We start from the raw sequence: 21,527 nt of genomic DNA, 5'->3' as shown, positions 1-21,527 counted from the left end.
CATGACTTAGACTGCAGGAAGCCTTTGGTTTTGCCCTACCACATCTTCTGGGGCTCAACCCATACTCCTGCTGAAAGCCTCTGGGATTGCCAAGCCATGTCTTCCTTGGAAGCTGCCACCCTGGGACCCCATTGTGGCCAAGTCCCCAAGAGGGACTTGGTGGGCTGGGTGAGCCTGCATTTTTCTTGACTGGTACATTAAAAACATATTTTCTGCTGCTCTTTGCTGACTCATTCCAGTCTTATCCAATTTTACTTATATATGCTGTAAGCTACCAAAATTTACCTTAGGCTGAACAGCAACCCTAGCAGTCACTATCTGCTAATGTCTACAAAACCCATTTTACTTCCTTTATAGTTTACAGAGAAAAGTGGGTAATTTTTCTGCCTTTCCTAATTGCACATTAAAATGAGATTGGTTTTATTGTAAAAGTGTATTAAAAAAAGCTCATAAAAACAGCTCAGCCACAGGTGTCTATGCTCCAGGTGTCTACATGGAATGAGGATATCCCTCAAGAGCCTCTTCAGGAGTCATCTGCAGTCCACAACATTTGGTGAGTGATGCATTATATACACAATATATCAAGAAATGACCTGGCAGTCATTCATTGCTTGTTATTCTGAGGCACTGTCCTTCTGAAATCTATATTTAGAAAGTCCATATAATTGATTTTTCCTACTGCCTTTTTCTACCTTTTCTCCTTTAGTTGTCTCAAAATTAAAGCTGAAAGATTCACGTTTGTGCAAGGATTATGGATATTAGAAATTCGTGCCCTATGCAACTAGATACTTAACATGTGAATTTATACTTTTAATTTATCTCATATCAGACATTATTCCACAAGAGAAGAATAAAAAATATGAGAAAGGAGTCACACTACGACTTTCACATATTCAGCTTTATTGTTAAAGAGGAAAGAAAGAAAAGGGAAAGGTCAATATATTTACTTTAAAACACATTTTTATTATTTTTTTTCCTTTAGCTGCCATACAAGATAAAAGCCACAGAAGACACTGGATTTAATTCTTATATTTGGAGAGAAATAACTTCCCTCTGTGGATTAATTTACTTGAATGATAATATGCAGAAACTCCATTTTCATGAAGTTGGGGTTTGTACATTTTCTGTGTATTTTAATGCTCAGCTCTTGTTCTGCATCATTAAAATAAATAAAAAACAAAGCTGAAAATTCAATTTGGAGTTTGTTTCACATTTTAAAACAAATGACTGAGTTTGTCCTTGCATTAGAATTAATTAAGCGTGTCTCTATTTTTGTGAAGCATGTTCAAGGGAATGGTAACATCTAGACATTTCAAATGAAAACAGTTCATAAAAAGATCAATAGCATGACTTTCTAATTAAGAAATTCTTGCTATTATTCAAGTACTCACTATAACCAGTTTAACTCATTTACCAGCAGGGGGCTCACGATTAAAAATTTGGAGGGTTTGAAATACAAAAGCAAACTGCGGTCTCCTTGTTAAAAAATATATATATTGCTAAGTTGCCTGACATTTTAGTGCAGTAAACTATCAAAAGACATCCAGCAGCACTGCTGTTACACCAAAGGCTGCTAAAATGAATTGCTAGATCTCCCTCTAGGAGCCTCACTGATTACAGATATTAGATGATTTTAAGCTTAAATATAGACTTAACAGATTTAACATGTAACAGATAAAACAGCATGAGAGATGCTACAAGCACCAGGCTGCTTATAGTCCATCGCTGTAGGTACACTACTCATATGGTGCTGATTCTTTAGCACCCACTGCCTAAGGTTTCACAGGGCATGGGCCATTTTCCAGTTAACTACAAAACCAGAAGGTGTTCAGCTACTGCAGGATAAAAAAATTCTGGGGTGATGGTAAAATTTGTATGACATTGTTATGGGAAAGAGCTGCTTCTCGAGTTTTTAGTGCAGATGAGTCTTTTTCATGGACTGTGAATGGAAAGCTTCCAAATTCTTTGGATCTGCCTTGGTAAAACATAATTTAGTGCTGCTATGCTGGCAACCTAGTAATTAGCATCACACACAGAGTGAGGCTATTTGTCTCCCTGTGATAAATATAGTGTACACAAACAGAGGATACTCACATGAACATAAATATATGTTGACAGCCCTATAATAAAGATGAATTACATTTAGCAAGTCCAGTTGCATGCTAAGTTTTTCTGATCAACTTACAGCACTGATATATAAAGTAAATTGGTAAGCATTTGTGATTAAAATGAAAATGCAAGAAGATATATGGGAGAAAGTTAGGAAACATTAAAATAATTTTATTTCAAGTATTTATTAAGATGAAAAGGAAATACCAGTCCTTTTCAGATTGTTCGAAATTTGTGACAGGTTTTCATGTTCAAATCATGCCAGTATTTGTTTGGATTGTGGACTGGACCAAGGATGAACCAGTCAAAATTTTCTTCTAGCAATTGTCTTTGTATGTGTGAGGAGTGGAAAGCACTTGTGGATATTAAAATATAATTATTTAAATATGTTTATGAGTTTCTGAATTTTTCCAATGGCCATTTAATAAAAGTAAAGGCAATGAAGGAGTGAATTTGGAAGCCACAACGGGTCATGGTAATATTTCATACATACAGTATGGCAGAAGTCAGAAACCTGAAGCAGGATTTAGAATCCATCTTTATGGAATTAATCAGGTTTTTTTTTTATCTTACAATAGAGAAGAGGGAGAAGATTTCAATTTTCTGTCATAGCCTAAGTACATCTCCAGCACGCATTTTAAGGCAAACCTAAGTCTTTGCTGTTTATACCGTTCTTCTTCACATTAAATATTTAGGTTTTCTTTAAAGCATCAAGGAAAAACTTAGGTCTGTAGTTCAGTTGTCTAGATCTGTACCTATCTTCCAAACCTTACTACAAGGTCTATTAAATATTTAGTAAATGTGGAGCAGAGTCCCTAGGAGAGACTGACAACATATTTTCTCAAAGAACTTTATAGGATTGTAGAATATTCTCACTGTGTATCTTGGCTGTGATCCCTGAAGGAAAGCAAAGGAATGTTGTCATGGACTTTGGATGAGTCATTAGGTTATAGGATATAAGGAAACAGTCAGAGACTGTGCTATGGGATTGCATCTCCCCTCTCGCGGGTTCTGCATCAGAGCTGGAGCTGGAGTGGCTGCTCTTACAAATCTCTCCTAAACAGAACATTCCAAAATAGGCAACAATTCATTCATCCCCATACATATCACTGCTCTAGGAGGACTTTCCATTAGAAGGGCATTTTTTTCCCCAAATAATGATAGATTAAACATACAGAAAATATTATCACATCATTAAACAAGACTCCTGTATCTAATTTCCAGATTTAAGTATTTCATTAGTTTGTCTTGATATGAATAGAAAAGATTTCTGCCTGAAAAAATTCTTCCCAGACCAAAGATTCAGACAGTTTTAACATGTTTTACATTAGAAAATAAATAATAAATAAATAAATAAAACTATTCTATTTCTTCTGATAATTATTTCAATAAATACTTCTCAAGGTGAGTTAGAAAGAACAATATGAATGCAATTAAAAAATAATCTAGAAACTTTGAGATTCATTTCAATGCCATTATAAAATGAAATGAATATATTTCAAAATCTCTAAAAACAGTAGCATAATGAAAGCAAGAAGGACTGCAGTTCCTGCTTCATCCAACTGTATGGGCTCTCATCATTCAGGTTTTTTTGCCTCACAGCCAGAGCAAAAACTTAAATTCTTTTCTCGCCCAAGGATGATTTGTATGTGCAGCAATCCATGTTGCCTACAGTGGAAATGGCATTCAGGAACTTCATATCACATGAAAGTTCAGAATTCAGGGTTTCCACAAAGAAATGTGTTTGAAATGGAAAAAAGAATGTAAGAATACTCTATACTACTCACCATCAAGTTTTCCTTTCTTTTAAATTTTAGTTTCTTTAATATTTTTAGCTACTGTAATCTATGTACACTAAGTCTTAGTATTTTCTTTGTCAAGTCATAGAAATAGACGTCTTGAAGCTTCTCAACTGCATTTAGTCTTTTATATTTTTTAGTCCTGATTTTCTTTGTTTGTATATTTGTGTTTCAATTTGTCAATAGCTATATTTAAGTGTACTCACACAATTACCTCTCCAAGTTAAAGAAAACAAGCTTCCACATGCTAAAAGCACAAATAAAATTATTTTCTATTCTCGCTCATGGTAAGATTTTTTATCAAAACCCAGCTATTTTCTATCACAGCCATAATGGATGCTATCATTGAGTGTTTTCTTTAGCAGTTCCTAGGTATTTCCAGAATCAGTATGTTCCACTGTTTTCTTCCTCAGATATGCAGCTGGCTGTATTAAAACATAGTTTGTACAAAAATGTTCATTAAGTAGTCTATATTTCTATAAATAACTGGATTATTGAATGTTTTTTCTCATTTTCTCTACACCTTCCCTTCAGATACTGATATACATTGATCATACGCCCTCAAGCCTTCACTTCTCCAGGCTGAGCACTCCCAGTAACCTCAGCCTTTTCTCTTAAAAGAGGTGCTCTGTTCTTCATTTTTGAGACATATCTTTAGCAGAAGCACAGGTCTGCTGTTGGAATATGCAATGTCTTGCTCAAGATCCATTGTCATCTTAGTAGCTCTTTTCTGGACTCTCCCTAGTCTGTCCATGCCCCTCTCATACTGATGAGCTCCAAACTGGACAAAGTACTCAAGGTATGGCCTCTGCTGAATGGAGGAGAAAGATTACCTTACTGGTCCTGCTGGCAACACTTCTGAAGCCAACTGGGACACTTATTTTGCCACAAGGGCAGATTTGGGGCTCATGCTCCACTTTCTGTCTACCAGGACACCCAGGTCATCTTCTGAAAAGCAACCCTCCTGATGGCCATGCAGATGTCCAGTGTCTAGTGTCTAGGGAGTCCTGGGGTTATTCCTCCCAGGTGCAGGACCCTGCCTTTCTTGAATTTCAAAAGGTTCCTCTCTGTCCAGTCCTCTAGCCTGTTTAGATCCTATTTTGAAGGTGTGCACATCTCTCCGGGGATCAGCACTCCACCATTTTTGTTGTCATTAAACTTGTCAAGGAGGAATCTGCCCCTTCATCCAAGTCATTGAAGAGTAAGAAAAACAATACTGGGGCAGGAGCAACCCTTGGGGGTCACCAATAGTTACAATCCTCCATCTAGGGCCAGGGAGCACAACAGTTCTCAATTCACCTCATCATCCACTCATCCAGCCTCTGTTTCCTGAGTTTGCCTAGGAAGATAGCATGAGAGAGACAGTGTCAAAAACTTTGCTGGAGTCCAGATGGACAATATGTACTGCTATCCCCTCATCTGTCTCTAGGCAGTTGTCCCACCATGGAAGGCAATCAGGTCGGTAAAGCATGATTTCCCTTTAGTGAAGCAATGTTGACTTCCTGATGTCCTTGTATTCCACTAGAGATGATTTCAGGATAAGTTGCCTTTCCAGGGATTGAGTTGATACCTTTTGAAGACTGGGGTGATATTTACTTTCTTCCAGTCCTCAGGTACCTCTCCTAACTGCCATGATCTTTCAGATGTGTTTGTCATTCCACTGTGACATCACATTCATGTCATAGTCTAGCTGTTTTATCAAACATATTACACTTACATAGCTCTTCTTATCTGCCAAATCTGTTCTTTCAGTCCCCAAATTACATGTCTGCTTAATAGGACATTCCCCATAAAACCTTGTCCCATTCTGTAAATGAATATTGTACTACTTCTTTCAGTATTTTGTGTTGAAGTTTAGAATTTCAGTGTTCAAGGAAGGAAAATGTGATATTCTACACTCTGCATATAACCTACTCATCAATAAACCAGCACAGGTTTGGGATTTTGAGTAGTGAATACTCAGAAAAAACTATTTGTGAACAGTATGCTGCCTAGTAATTATTCATGTAAATTGAATAATAGGAAAGATTGATGATGATTTATTCAGTCAACACTCTTGGATGGGTGTGTGTGTAATAATTTATTCAAATCTTTATAGTATATTGAACAAGTAAAATACTGTATTTACTTGGTCTAAAAGATGATAGCATGCTAGAGTATAAAATTTTTCAAATGAATGAGTGTATGAAAATAATCAGAAAGTGCTTTGAGACACAAAGAGAATGATTGAATGATAAGAATATGTGGATATACAAATTCAATTGTGAGAAATAATATTTTATGATATGGTTCAAGATTAGTGAGTTAAGTTTGGTGAAGTGATATCAGAAAACAAGTCATGACATTTTTTATTTGAAGATTCAAATGTACCAAATATGTAGCCTGGATAGTTTAACTGAAGCTTGAGAAACAAGATATTTATCATCATTTTCCTAAACACTCTGTCAAAGTATCAAAACCAGAGTGTTTCTGTAAATTACAAAATGCAGTATATTGCACAAGAAAAAATCTAATAAATTCAAGCTCTCATTAAAATTTATAATTATAAATGACAATTTCCTTGCCTATTCTGTTCCAAAATATCAGTGTGTGCTAGCAGAAAAAGAAATTAAGTATATTTTATCAGGGAGAATTTTTTATTTCTGTGCTGAATGAAAACAAACAAACAAATCACCACCAGGAACATGCTCCCTTAATCCATAAACCAAATAATTGAAGCCACAAAGCATTATCAGCCATTTCCTCAGGTAAGGGAATTCCCCTCCCTCCACCCCCACCTCCTTCACTTTGAGTTGACAAGTTAGAAAGAGTTTCTTTGTGCTCTGGAAGGCAGAAAATGTGTGAGTTGTGTAGTACCAAGGGAGTTAGATTATTCAGAGATATTATTAAACAAGCAGATTCAATTAATTTGAAAGACACACTTCAGAGAGAGGCTGGAATGCTGTGCCAGGTGGGCCAAGCAGGACTTCAGATTCTTTTCCACAACTTATCTGTATTTAACAGACCACCTAAACAGATGTAAGTTTCCCCTGGAGAAGATTAGTACAAAATTTAAAAAGAAAAGGAACCATTCTGGAACTGTGATTAAGTCACTTAAATTTACTAAGTGTCTGCACAGTCTTGAAAAATGATAAAATTCCTGGGCATCGCTCTATTTAGCTGAAACTTTTCCAGATGTGCCTCACTAATCAACTCCAGCCAAATTCCCTCTGGCTTACAGAAATTAATGAGAGAAGCCAAAATTCTGAGATAAAACACACCCTCTCAGCAGTGTAGATGTGCAGGGTTTCTTTTAACAGAAAAGCCAGATATTTAAATTTTTTAGGGTAATATATGAAAGTTTTTTTAAAAATACCTGCACGTAAACCTATTTATTTGTATATCGATTAATTATATTTTATATTTATCTACACTAATATATTTGTTTGCATATTCTGGCCAAGCAGATGTTTCAAGAATCCTTGTTCTTTCATCCTGGAGGTATTATGTGCATGTGTCCTGTTCTCATATTTTACTAATTGTTCACTTTATTTACTATAGGAGACAACATATGGGTCTAGATTGATTTTTGAACTAAACCAGTGTGACTATTCTTATATTCTGATATTTAGTGTCTACTCCCAGCTCCATGTCAGATCCCTTTTTTGGAGTTACTCTAGCACCAGTGCTCCACACACCTTAGTTTCAGAGTGATTTCTCAGGGGACTATTCTGCAGGCAACTCGGATTCACAGTTATGTCTCGAGGTGATTCAAACCCCAATAAAATGCCCTTGTCTCGAGTGTAAAACAAATGTAAATTTGTTCCTGAAAATAGCGTATTAAAAAAAAAAATAAAAATGCAAAGGCATGAATAAAGAGATGCCAAAAATATGTTGTCTGCACTTATTTTGTCAGATATCTCCTAGAGTGGCTCTACTCCAGAATCCAAACAGGTGAGAAGATAAAGAAAGTGTAAGCAGGTAATGATTTTGAATTATCTCATATTAGTCCTTCCCATACTTCAGTAGAGTCCTCCCTACTGATAAAATGGTAAATTTATTTTTGGTTTCTTTCTTCTGAGAGGCAAAACCCTTAACAATATTTTTCCGTGCTTTTTATAAAATGTCTTGATAATGTGCTTAGGTATAACTTCAGTTTTCAAGAATGCAGTCTTTTGACTGAAATAAGTTATAAAACACAAACCTTAGCACTGTATTTTCTCTGCCTTATATTATAGCCTGATTACTTTAATAATTGAGTTTTATCTTCATAATTACTATAATAACATGATATGTAGGTTCTCCCAACAAAGAGTTTGTCTTTAGGATGATATGGCTATGCAGTTTTCTCTGCATCATGAAGAGTGAAGTGAGTGACACAAAAGCTAAATTATTTGATTAATGGAGCAGAAAACATTTGTGTGAGAGCGGGGAAATAAAGACATCATTTTGGTGTTCCTACTATCCTTCTATTAACCTTTACATCAATCAAAATATTTAAAATACATGAATCTGCATTTTCACAAAAGCATTTTTGTAGTTGTAGGATATTGTTTTTTTCCCATCAAGAATAAGTAAAAATTGCCAGAAGCTGTGAGAAAAACATCAGAGAACCAGAAGAGGACAAGTCTGAACTCCAGGCAAAGTTGTACGTGTTATGGTCAGCATTTAAGTACACACTTAATCCAGACACAGTCAACACTTGGAAAAGCTGCTTGAGTCCTGTAGGCCAGAACAGCTCCAGCAGCTGTAGAAATATATGTACTTACCCACGCAGGGGAAATTAAAACTCACAGAAAGAGAGTGAACCCAGAAGAACAGGTATTGATTCTTCATAGAAATGTTTTATTATTTGAGATGGTTCTAACCAAATTGTTTTATAAACCCATATTAAGGCGGCAGTAGTAGCTTAAATTGTTCTGGCATTTACCCAGAAGGGCAGCTATTCCTTGGGTAACAGCATCTGGGGGAAAGGAGGGCCAGACAAATAACACCTCTCTTTCTAAAACACACTATCACTGTCAGCTGAGAGGCTGAAAAGAGATCTAAGAGCAGCACACCTCCCCTGACAAAACTGCAGCTGTAGTGTGTGTTTGCCCCTGTGTGCAGTGGTGGCAGCAGGCTGATGCAGCAGCAAGTGGAGTTGGTCTGTCACAGGCAGATCATCTCCACTCCCTCACATTCTTTTCCCCAGGCACCAGAGGATGTAAATCTTACTTTATAACAATAATAAGATCTTGAACTGAGCTGAGACACAGCTTCTTATTTAGACCAAAGCTCTACTTATCCCAGCTGAGAGAAATGAGAGAAAATAAAGTGGTTTTTAAATCTAGTTAGTGCCAATATTTATTATTATTTTTCTTAGGAAATAAGAACTGACAGCGAAATGTTCAAAACCCCTAGGGTAATAACTTTCTTAGACTTAAGAAATACCATGCAGTTGCTATAAATCAAAATGCCATGGGTTTTCATTTCCTTTCCTGTAATTAAAAGTTTGCTTTGATGTTTAAAAGCACAAGTATACCCAAGAGTGGAGTAGCTGGAAAGTGTTCATATTTGACACTCCTGTTAAACAATGTAATTTATCTCTTTTTACTAACAGAAATTAAAAACAAAACAAAACCTAACTGCTGTTTAAAATCTTACTTGTAAAACATTTGCCACAATCAGTTCTTCCTTGCAACACAGCAACAAAGCATAAGTGAAAACTGGGAGCAGAATACCATCTTGTTTAGGAGAAATGAAAACTGTCAGACAGTGCAAAGTTTTTTAAGAGCTTGACAAGCTGAGGAAAGGACACATTATTTTAATTAAAGGACTAGGAAAGAACCTGGAAGGACTTGCACAAAACTACAGTGAAACACTGCTAGACAACGATGCCATTCTATACAGCATGTGTTAAACCTGAATGATTTGGTAGGGTCCTGTTAAACTGCAGGATCTGAGAGATCTGCCTCTTGGTCCTGGGCTCTGGTTGTGCCACACCTCCACATCCATGGGACACTTTCCCCATCCTTCTGGGTAAAACTCCAAACTCAGGCCAGAGGGCAGCAAGGATGAGGTCCGGCTGTTCCACCAATCTATGGGACTGAGGCCTTAGTAATTCAGTGTATACAGATCATGATGCAAACATATGGAAAAGACATGGTTTAATGATTTAATTATTGCTTAACTGGGCATTGAAGACTTTGTAACATGAAGAGGGGCTGACAGAGATGAGATTGTTTAGCCTTGGGAAGGTGCTGTGGGGATCTGATCAATGTGTAGAAATATCTGATTGGAGGGAGTAAAGAAGGCAGAACCAGACTTTTCTCACAGGCATCTAATGGAAAGACAAGCTAGAATGGGTACAAATTTAAATAACTGGAATTTCTCCTAAGCATAAAGAAAGAGTATTTTGGGGTTGTTTTTTGTGAGAATGTTGGAACACTAACACAGGTTGCACAGAGGTGGTAGAGTCTCCATCCTTGGAGATATGCTAAACCTCACCAGATACGTCTCTGAGCAATCTACTTTATTTGATCTTGCTTTGAGCAAGAACACTGGATGAGCTAGATGGTCTTTTTGACCTCATCCATTCTCAAGTTCTGCAGTTCTGTGATTTTAATACAAATGTGTACATATATATTTACCCAGGCACACTAACATATATCATAGAGATATATATATTATATACCTGTCTAAATATATACACATTTAAATATGAATTTGCATGTAGTTTAGTCATCCTTAACTTACACATGATGTTGCTGTTATATACAGGAAAACTCACCCAGAGGAGTGTTGTTGTTCTATTTCTAGAGTCCCATACTGTTGTTATCAGATCTCTAAAGTCCCATTGCTCCTCAGCGTGTTCTCATGGCTGCAGATCATCACAGCACAGACTCCTTCTTCTGCATGTTGCTCTTTCTTAGTTCAGGGCTCCTCCAAGGCTCTCCTTGACTGGCTAACCCACCCCCTTTTATCCCAGTTATCTTCATTGGTTACAGCTGCAGCCCAATTAAGGACATCGCAGCTGCAGCCTATCAAGGACAACCAGGACTTCCCGGGGCAAAGCCTCTATACAGATATTCAAGTACAACACATTTCCTCTACTATATTTCCCCCTTTTCTCTTACTTACAGAACCAGGTTTTACATACAATACTTCAGGTACAATACACACATTTCCCTATGACTCAAAGGCCATGTACAACCCACATAGCTCCTTGCTCAAAGGCCATACTCTTTCACAGCTCCTTGACCCAAAGGCTATGTTCTTTCACAGCTCTTGGCTATCTTATCCTCTACCAACTATCACCACAGCTCTTGGCTGTCTCATCTTCTGCTAACTATTACATCAGGGTCACCAATTGTTGTTGTTCTATTTCTAGAGTCCCATACTGTTGTTGTCAGATTTCTAAAGTCCCATACCTTCTCAGCATGTTCTCATGGCTGAAGATCTTCACAGCACAGACTCCTTCTTCTGCACATTGCTCTTTCTTAGTTCAGGACTCCTCCAAGGCTCTCCCTGACTGGCCAACCCACCCCCTTTTATCCCAGTTATCTTCATTGGTTACAGCTGCAGCCCAATCAAGGACATTGCAGCTGCAGCCCATCAAGGACAACCGGGACCTCCTGGGGCAAAGCCTCTATACAGATATTCAAGTACAGATATTCAAGTACAATACATTTCCTCTACTATATTTCCCCCTTTTCTCTTACTTACAGAACCAGGTTTTACATACAATACTTCAAGTACAATACACACACATTTCCCCATGACTCAAAGGCCATGTACAACACACATAGCTCCTTGTTCAAAGGCCATACTCTTTCACAGCTCCTTGACCCAAAGCCTATGTTCTTTCGCAGCTCTTGGCTGCCTTATCTTCTACCAAATATCACCGCAGTTCTTGGCTGCCACAGCTCTTGGCTGTCTCATCTTCTGCTAACTATCATGTCGGGATCACCAATTGTTAAATGCATTTTTTCCATGACTCAAAAACCACCTCTACTATATTTCCCCCTTTTCTTTTACTTAGAGAACCAGGTTTTACATACAGTACTTCTTACAGAACCAGGTTTTACATACAATACTTCAAATACAATACACACATTTCCCCATGACTCAAAGGCCACGTAACTATATTTCCCCCTTTTCTTTTACTTGTTAACAGTTGTACAGATATTCAAGTACACTACTTCAAGTACAACACACATATTTCCCCATGACTCAAAGGCCATGTACAACACACATAGCTCCTTGCTCAAAGGTCATACAATACATGCATTTTTCCATGACTCAAAGGCCACCTCTACTATAGAGGAGTCTTGTATTTGTTAGAACATTTTCTTCTACTATCCTTCTATATAATTTTTGCAAAAGTGACTGGCTCAAGAGAGAGAGAGTAGTATTAGCAACAAACAATTTCTGTGTGAGATTGTGTGTGTGGGTGGACCTCATTGCCCTAATTCACAGACTGACTGAAAGGAATTACAGAGCTTGACTAAAAATTTATGAACTAAAATAAATAAGTGAATTTTGGGAAAAAAAATTAGGAAATATTCCACTTGCTTCTGCTGGAATTAAGCCAATTTCCTTCAAAGCAGGATTTGCAGGGTTATATTTTTATTTGAAACCAAAACAGTGTTGGTAACACATGGATATTTTAGCTATTGTGGAACATTGCTTGCACATCATCCAGGCTTTTCCTGTGTTTCACTTTGTCTCCCCCAGCAAGTAGGCTGGCAGTAGGTAAGAGGCTGGGAGGGATCACAGGCAGGACAGCTGACCCCAGCTCATCAAGGATGTGTTCCAAAATATGCAACACCATGCTGGACAACAAACATGAAGAAGGCCTGTTCTCCAAGTACCTGGTGCTTGAATATTATCTGGACAGCAATCTGCTCATGAAATATGAGTGACTATAAGCATGTCACTTTTGTTTTTTCCCTTTTGTTCTTTTCCTTCCATTGTTTGACTACCTTTATTTTTCCCAGGATATTTTCTTGGAAGATTGAAGTGAATGAGTAGCTTAGTAGTGCTTATAGGGTAAATTTAGATATTAGGAAAAAAAAATCTTTTCTGTGAGGGTAGTGAGGTACTGGAAGAAGTTGCCCAGAGAACCTTTAGTTGCCCCATCAATGGGGCCCTTGGCAACTTAATCTAGTTTGCTATAATCTGGTGGAAGGTGTCCTTGCCCACGGCATGGGGTTGGAAAAAGATGATGTTTAAGGGCCCTTCCAACCCAAACTATTCACAGTTGTATGATTAGTGGCTGCACAGGGTCAATCCTTCACTAATGTGTATGAACAATATATAGTCATTTCTCCCCATATGTATCCTTACTGATCATTGCTACCTGCTGGTGTGGATGTGCACACAAATCTCAGGCTGTGATTTTAAGTTTGAACTAAATCTGGCTGTATTATTTCTGACTGAACTTCAAAGAAAAAGTACCATGATGAAAATACAATGAAAGCAAAATTCAAAAATTACTTTATTTGAAATAATAAAACATAGGAACTTTATCTTTCTCTAATGTAATTTTGTACAATTAAAGTGAGAGTCCAGAAGATCAGACTATGTCAAAGGTTAACCAAACTAATAATAGTTTCTTATTTTTATTCCTTTCCCAGTTAATTATTTGATAGTGTGAAAAGAATTTGTAACAAAATATATTGGTTTCCTCAAGTTCTTGTTGAACTCAAATGACACTGGAGCTGGAACTAATTGGAAGTTTCAGCAGGGATGGATAAAAGAAAAGAAATAGAAAATGACAAATCTTTATGTCACCTCTAGAAACAGCCTCTTGAGCTTTTGAGACCAGTCGTAGGACACTGAAAACATTGTTATGTGAGTTGTACTGCAAAGGGTCTGTGGATAGAAAATGATTTTTTTTTCTGTCAAGTCTATCAGTATTGGATAAATATAACTTAAGAAATTACCAAAAAAAGGAAAAACAGCTCTAGAATTTTGAAGAGCAGTTAAAACTCAGTATTTGGGGATCAAGAAATTTTAGTACTCTGTATGAGTTGCATTCTTAGATCAGGTTCATTTTCCCCCTAACACATTACAATTGAGAACAAAATTGAATGAAGCTATAGTTTTGTAGATGTATCCTGTACTAAATTCTAATGAAATATTTCAATTTTTTCCCTGGAACAAAAATATTCTTCAAAGTCACCATGAACAGATAGATTTCTTAATAAACCTAACTCTAAGGTAAGATTCAAACTTTCCTAATTATGAGCCACAAATAAAAGGGAATTGTTTGGATGAGATAGCTGCAATCAGGTCAACCATCTGAACTGAGCTACACTAACTGTCCAGATGTCATCCATGTCTAACTACTGGATGGATTAAATGAATAAATTCATTGTTTGGGAGCCTTTTTACTTTTTCACGAACCAGAGAGTACTTTTGACAAAACAGAAGTTAGGAATAAAATTTCAACTCTCTTCAACAATTTAACATGGAAAATCTGGAATAATAGTGTTTTATCCAGTTTGGTAAAATTGTTATTGTAAAATTGTTATTTATCACTTAAGTGATAAATCTTGATATCAGAGATTCCCATTTTGAGTTTGGTGTTACCTTAACTGCCATTAGCTGCTAGCATTAGAGCCCCAACCAAATTCTAAGTCATGGGGTTTTCTAAACCTAAGCTTGTACCAAAAAGTCATTGCCTTTTAACTCACCATAGAAAATAATTGTCTCTTCTTACTTGTAGAGGCACATTCAAGTTTTGTGCAATCCCACTATGGCACCTCATCCTAACTTAGTTTCTTTAAGAAATGCCATGTCCTTCAGGATCAGGTACTTACAGCAGCACATGTACTACTGATAAATCAGCATCAGTGTGCTCCACATCAACAGACAACCCTCTATCATGATCACATTTTTACTGCTTTAAATACACAGAGACACACAAATCACTTTCTAATTAATATTTGGAAGATGTATAATAGTTTTTTGTTGCTCGCCATCACAAAAAATTATATTTTCCAAAATTTGATGACCTTTTAACAAAAATTAAAATAAGTCTGTCCCAAATGGGGGAAAAAAATCAGAACACTGAATTAACATAAATAATTTATTTTTGTAAAACATCTAAATGCTAGTTTCAGTAATTTCTTTTCTTAAAAACACCTTAAGTTCTGTGCTATATGAATGATAAATTTTAGCAGAAATATTCTGCTTGTAAGATGAAATTTACAATTGCCTCTAACTTGTAAATATTTCTTTGATTAAATATTGCATAGTCAATGACATTAGAGCTATGACTCATAAAACTTTCTCAGTAAATCATACCAAAATTTTAAAGCTTAAAGTTATGAACTGCATAAATCCAACATTTGTCATTTGTATCTTAGTTTGCTTATGATTTAATTTACTCTATGCTACATACAGGACTTCCTAGAAGTAAACTGAACACAGTAATTATAAGATGAAAGGTTATGATTTTTAGTAATTACTAACTTTGTGCTGATTTGTGGGGAAGAGGCTGGAAAGAAATGTTCATGTGATTCAAATTTCTCAGATTGCTGTGGGCCATGGTAAAAATGCTGTAGATATATCAAGGTTTGAGAAAATTCTTCCTGAGTAGCAGTTTGAGCAGGTGCTGTGGCCACCTGGATCCAAACTCGTCTGTACAAGCTTGTAGGGTTAAACAGATTATTTTTTTGGAATTTAGCCATACTTTTGAGTCAGCAGTAGGATATGTATCTCAGCCAAGGATTCTTGTTACTCTGGAAGAACCTAGATTTTTTTGCAGGTCTTCGAAGTCTCTTGTGTGTGAGCAGATGGGCATGTTCTCCTCACCTATCCTGTTTTTCATGCAGAGCTGTGATTACTAATTGTGTAAAGAGACAGAAAAGGATTACATTTTTATGTGGGTTAATAGGTTTTCACATCTTGGTACAGTCTCTTAAGGACTTAGAAGGTAGTGCTAGGTGAACATTATCTATATGGTATGAACTATTTCAGGCTTATCTCCTGTCTTCCTAAAACATGTCCACAATCTCACTGGATGAAACTAAAGATGTGAATGTACTGCCTACAATTAATTATGTTCTATTTGTACTGATTATGTAATTCAGACCAAAAAAATAATTTCATTCCCAATAATCTGGGTTATGCAGTATTCCAATGATCCCTTTCCAGCCTGAAAATAAGCAGTGGGTATTCCCTCACACGGTATAAAAACTGTACTTATTTTCCAAAACTATTTCAGATAAAAACATCTTTCAGATTGAAATGTTTTATCATAGTATATACAAGTGTTATCTAAGATAGAGAAATTATTTTTTAGAAGGTACCTGGGTATTTAGGTGGGAATGTCCAGATTTCAGCTTCATTACTCACGGAGCCTGCAGTTATGGAAGCTTTAGCCATGCTCTCAGCTTGGGCACAGCTCCCCAGGACATGGGACTGGGTTCCTGCCTCTAGGCTGGAGAAGTCCTGGACTGAATTGCCAGGAAGAAGATGTCACACTATCTTACACCACTTAACACTTAATTTCCTCTCAATACGGAATTAAATACATTTTGACTTTAAAACAAATAACAGTGAAGCACAAAGACCCTTTTTGTAATCTCTTGAATGGAGGATTTTTGATTTGTGACTGTATGTTTATCTGACATCAAGCAAAAAGAAAAGCCTTCAATAGCATCAGGTTTAACATACCTTCTTTTGATGATGTGTCCTTATGATTAGGCACACTTTTGATTAAAAAATACATTGAAAATATATAAATTTAAAATATCATTCTGTGTGAAGGTTAAATTAATACAAATTTTTTTTAAGAGTAAAGGAAAAAGGTTTAGAATTGACTTTGTGTTGCAGAGGAGATTGTAGATCTTATTTCCACAGTTTTTAAAATAATATGTTTTATGTAAAAAAATTAGGCTAGGAAGTTAATCATCAAAACAAAGGCTTTCACTGTCATTTCTAGTTATTTCTCAAATAACAAACTGTTAATTTGTATTTTGATTGCATTTTCTGTACTTACCTCTTTCAGGTCAGAAGCTTTTAACTGCTAGCCATTTCCTTCCAATTAGAACAGAAAACACTAATTAAAAAGACATCCCTGTTTTAGACCTTTGGGATAATTTTCCTTCCTCCCCCAAGCCTCCTCATACAAATCGACCCTTGAAATTATAAGTTTAACTGTACTTCCACACCTCCTCAGGTCTTTGACTTTTCCATTTTGAGACATTGCAGTGATATTGTTGTAAGAACTGGCAAAGCCCCTTAGTATACAGAGTAGATGTGGAAAAAATTATATTTAGTTTAGGCTTATTAATTTTGCACAGATTCTTTCCCAGTTTATATATGGCATTTCTAATGAAAAGAGTGGAATATCAGTGGGAGTTCTCTGAGTAGCTGTGCAAGTGATGGTTAAAAATGAGGAAAACATAAGGTACAGCAAATTAACAGTACTATAAAATGTGAAAAATTAGACCATCACAATAACATATTTATTTGTATATTTTTCTGTCTCTAAACTTCTTTATAGCATTCATGGGTGTAGAGCAACATATTTCCCAATAATTGAAAGGGTCAGGTGCAAACTCAAGTCACATGAGGATCTCACTTTTTTTATAATTCTATTAATTTTCCTTCAATAACCATGTGTAATTTCAAAGGGGGAAATAGGTTATATAATATAAACACAATTCCTTTTTTCCTTGCCTTTAAAGGTCTATTATGAGTCAGAATAAAGAAGATCACACTGTCTGGGACTTTTTCTATAGAATCCTGTTTGGACAAGCTTTAACTCGTATTTCTTTATTGCTCAATTCACACTGTGCTCTCTTCCTCAAAAGCTGCTTAAAAATTTGTTATCATCTTTGAAGGTCTTTCAAAGCTTAGTGATGTCCAGATCTATCCATCATTCCTGTCCTTATTATCTTCTGGAGTACTGTCTGATATAGGACATTCTCATCAGTGCAGAAGTATGGTGAAATTAAATAAGATTTTTCTTGACAAGTCTTTTAAATACTCACCTAAAGGTACTCCTATGCTTAGCACTGAAAGTATATGCCTTGATCTTACAATATGTCTTATGTTTAAATGGAAATTACAGTATTTCAGTTTGTTCTTTTCCTTGTCTGTTTTCATTGGGTGACATTGAGAGCAGTCTGTCTCCATTTTCTCTATTAGCCTTAACATGTGTTTGTACACATTGATCAGTTCCCCTTGAGCCTTCTCTTCCCTGGGGAGAATGACCTCAGATGTCTATTGTTGTATGTCACATGTTCCAGTCCTTTAATCATCTTCATGTCCCTTCAGTGGACTTACTCCAATATGTTTGTGTCTCTTCTCCTGGAGAGCCCAGAACCTGAATCAGCATTCTACAGGGGTGTCACCAGGACTGAGAAGAGGGCAAGGATTGCCTTCCTTGTCCTGCTGAAAGTGCTGTCTGCTTAATGTCCCCCAGGTGCTATTGCCTTTCTTGGGCTGCAAAGGCACAGCATTGGCTCGTCTTCAGTTTGTTCACAGGTTTCCTCAGGTCCTTTTCTGAAAAACTGCTTTGGTGCATTAGCTGATTGTTCCCCTGCATTTACTTGTCCAGGGAGTTCTTTCTCCCTAGGTGCAGGACTTGGCATTTACCTTTGTTAAATTACATAAAGTTCCTGTTTACCCTTTTCACCAGCTTGCTGAGGTCCCTTTGAGCAGCAGCACAATCATCTGATTTATGAGATCCCCTTCCCAATTTTGTAAAAGAACAGATAAACTGCACAGACCTGTCTTTGAAAAATGGTAGGTAGGTTGTTGGTAAAAAATTAGGGACCACAACAGCAAAGGAAACGTTATGGTTGGTGGTTACCACAGCCTGCCTGATCAAGGACAGGCTGTTGATGAAGCATTTTAAATTCAAGTATAGGACACATCATCTGGCAGACTCTAACCTTGCTAAGGGAATTCAATCAAGTTGACATCTATTGTAAAAGGGGCACAGCAACCTGTAAGGAGTCCACATTTGGTGAGTGACAATGATAATTTCTTAATCCAAGTGATAACCTGATGAGGGAAGTGTCACTGACCTGTTGCATACCAATATGGATACACTAATTAGAAATTTCAAGATTGGTGGCAGCATGGACTTCAGTGCCCATGACCTGATGGAATTCACTATCTCGAGAGCTATGGGCAAGGTGAAGACTAGAGCCAGGAAACTGAATTTTAGGAGAGCAAACTTTCAGTTAATTAAGAGACCCCCCCTGGGAAACTGCACTCAGAGGCAAAGAAGCTGAACAGAGCTGGTGTAGAAGCCCAAAAGATAAGAGGTAATTGGTTTTTTCTCAAACATCAATAGCCAGCTAACCCTTGAGACAACCAAGGATTACTCATAAGAAAAGTAGGTAGCTGGAGAAGGAGCCCACCTGGAGATCAGAGAGCAGTTCTGTGGGACAAACATCCTTGTTATGTCTCCTGGAGATGAGCACAGCACACTACAGGGCAAGTGTGGGAATGAGGTCAAGAGAGCGTGGACTGTCAACCAAGGACTGACCCACTAGGGGGGCATCAAGACCACCAAAGACCCCCATAGTCTTTCCACCTGTTTTCAGGAAGTCTACAAGACCTATCTGTGCATGGTAATGAATTTGCATTGAAATTGAGCTATTTAGCTGCATGGAAACTTATTTACAAAAAAGTACCTCCACAAAGCCAAGACCCTGAAAACCCCATCAGCTGGAGTAATACTGGAGTCAGGACTGGTGATTTTTATTTCTTCCTTTCTGTCTCCCACTCTCCCTCACCACATTCACTCTACCCTTTATTCTAAATCCACTGCTGTGTGTTTATGCTGCAAAAGACTTACACCAGAGAGAAGCCATTATGCACCAACACCAGTTTCCTGCACCTCACCAAAGGAACTGCATTGGCTGAGCATAATCTGCAGCAAAACCAAAGAAATCAAGACTGAGAAGTGTGGAGGAAACATGTTTTGTCTATGCTGACCCTGGAGGAGACATAAAATGTATTGCCTTAGATGCTTCCTTTTCTCTTTCTTTTTTTCTGAATACCTAAATTATTATTCCAAAGGTTATGCTAAATAAAAATAAACAAAACAAAAGTAGCTTTGCAGTAAAGATTGCTTTGCCTGTAAAAGTCTTCTGTTTGATCTTGGCTGAGGTGGCAAGATTGCCTGTGGCAGAGCATGGTGTTTGACAATGCAATGGTAAACAAAAATTCCCTCCTGCATGGGGGCTTGTAGCCTACTTTGTCATACTGTACACTGCCATTGGCATTTAGGTGCTGGATCACCACAGTTCCATTCAAGACAGGAATTTGAGGTCTGATGCTGCAGTGCCCTCCTGTCAGAGGAATAGTCCAGCACCCCACAGCAGGAGTTCTTTCCTAAGTCTGTGCCAAGGACTGACACTTGCCTAGGCTGTCCTGCCACTGCTGCCATCACTGTCAAATATGGGAAAGAGGGAGGAATTGAGGAGAGATTTAGTGAGTGTAAATTGTATTTATGTTCTTGGCAGGCAAGGGAAAAAGGGGAATCTCAAGCTTAGTGACACTGAGAATGGCACAGAGAAAGAGGGAAGGTGCCTGAGGGAGGATGACGCTGCCATCGTTGTAGCTTGACAGTCTCCCAGGGCAACTCAGAGCAAAAGAAGGAAAGGAAAAAAATCATCAGCTGATGGATTATGTCTGCTTAGCAACCAGCTACAGCACAGAGCAGGGTGCTACCCCAAAGGGCATGTGGTATGGTAGCAGTCACAGTCACATGTTCACATTTCCTGAACAAGACAGATCCTGTCAGGACTCCACACATGGCCACACATGGTATTGTCTCTGATTGTTTGTCCTCAGTACAAAAAAGAAGCCATGCTACCCACAAAAATGACATGGCACACACTGTTTTCTCCCCTCAAAACAGCCTCCCACAATCCTAAAAGCAATTAGAGCAGCTTTTATTACCAAATGTTATTTCATTTATGAAGCATTACCTGGAGAATCTTGCCAGCCTTGCTCTTTCCTTGCATTTCCCATGAACCCAGTTCAACCTGGGCACACTCAAGAGAAATGCTAAACTATGAACTTTCGATGCCCTTCTCCTTACCCAGACACAGGTCTGTTTTATCTGCTGAGACTCTCTGAGGCCCTGAAGAAATCTGGAAATCATTTCTAATCCAGCTCTATCAGAATTTTATAGAAACCATATTTAATCTATTACTCTGTGGACACAAAATATGTGCTTTCATCTGACATTCAGGGTAAAAACAAGGATTGTTTAATTCCTCTCCTAGGACACACCTATGGATCAGGTGATGCAGTTGACAGGAGTACTTCTACAAAGTTTCATTACAGCTCCTCTGGGGCACTAGGTATCTTTAGTGAGCAATCCTATAAGGTACAATTGCACCAGCTGTGCAGCCTGTTGAGCTCACAGAAACCCTGACTGCTTCTGTACTGGCAGGGCAGTAGCATGGCACAAAGAACACATAGCAGACTGGTCAGTACCTTCCCATGCAAACCAGGCTAGACTACCAAGACACAGAAAGGAAGCTTAATGTGTATAAATCCATGGCACATTAAGCATGACCCAAATTTATACCACGTCTCCTTTCCCTCATTTCACTCCTATTTCTATTCAGATGTTCTGGTTGTTACACTTGAGTCCAGGACACTACCATCCCA

General features: G+C 37.5%; 1 long non-coding RNA gene across 2 annotated transcripts; it reads left to right on the top strand.

Annotated features, from left to right (window-relative positions):
• The first annotated feature begins 288 nt into the window (after positions 1–288).
• LOC139593227 (uncharacterized) lies at positions 289–8,678 on the top strand. 2 transcript variants are annotated; one of them, XR_011680237.1, is made up of 4 exons: positions 289–370; positions 486–553; positions 7,804–7,868; positions 8,434–8,678. It is a non-coding gene; the product is annotated as an uncharacterized lncRNA (long non-coding RNA). The 2 variants fall into 2 exon arrangements; XR_011680227.1 differs by lacking the exon at positions 289–370 and having other exon boundaries at positions 415–553.
• The last annotated feature ends 12,849 nt before the right edge of the window (positions 8,679–21,527 follow it).

Source organism: Agelaius tricolor, unplaced genomic scaffold, assembly GCF_023055355.1.
Source record: "Agelaius tricolor isolate 1412-34295 unplaced genomic scaffold, bAgeTri1.0.p SCAF_1, whole genome shotgun sequence".
Taxonomy (NCBI): Eukaryota; Metazoa; Chordata; class Aves; order Passeriformes; family Icteridae; genus Agelaius; species Agelaius tricolor.
The sequence above is the reverse complement of the archived record's forward strand: the minus strand, read 5'-3'. Positions and strand labels throughout refer to the sequence as shown.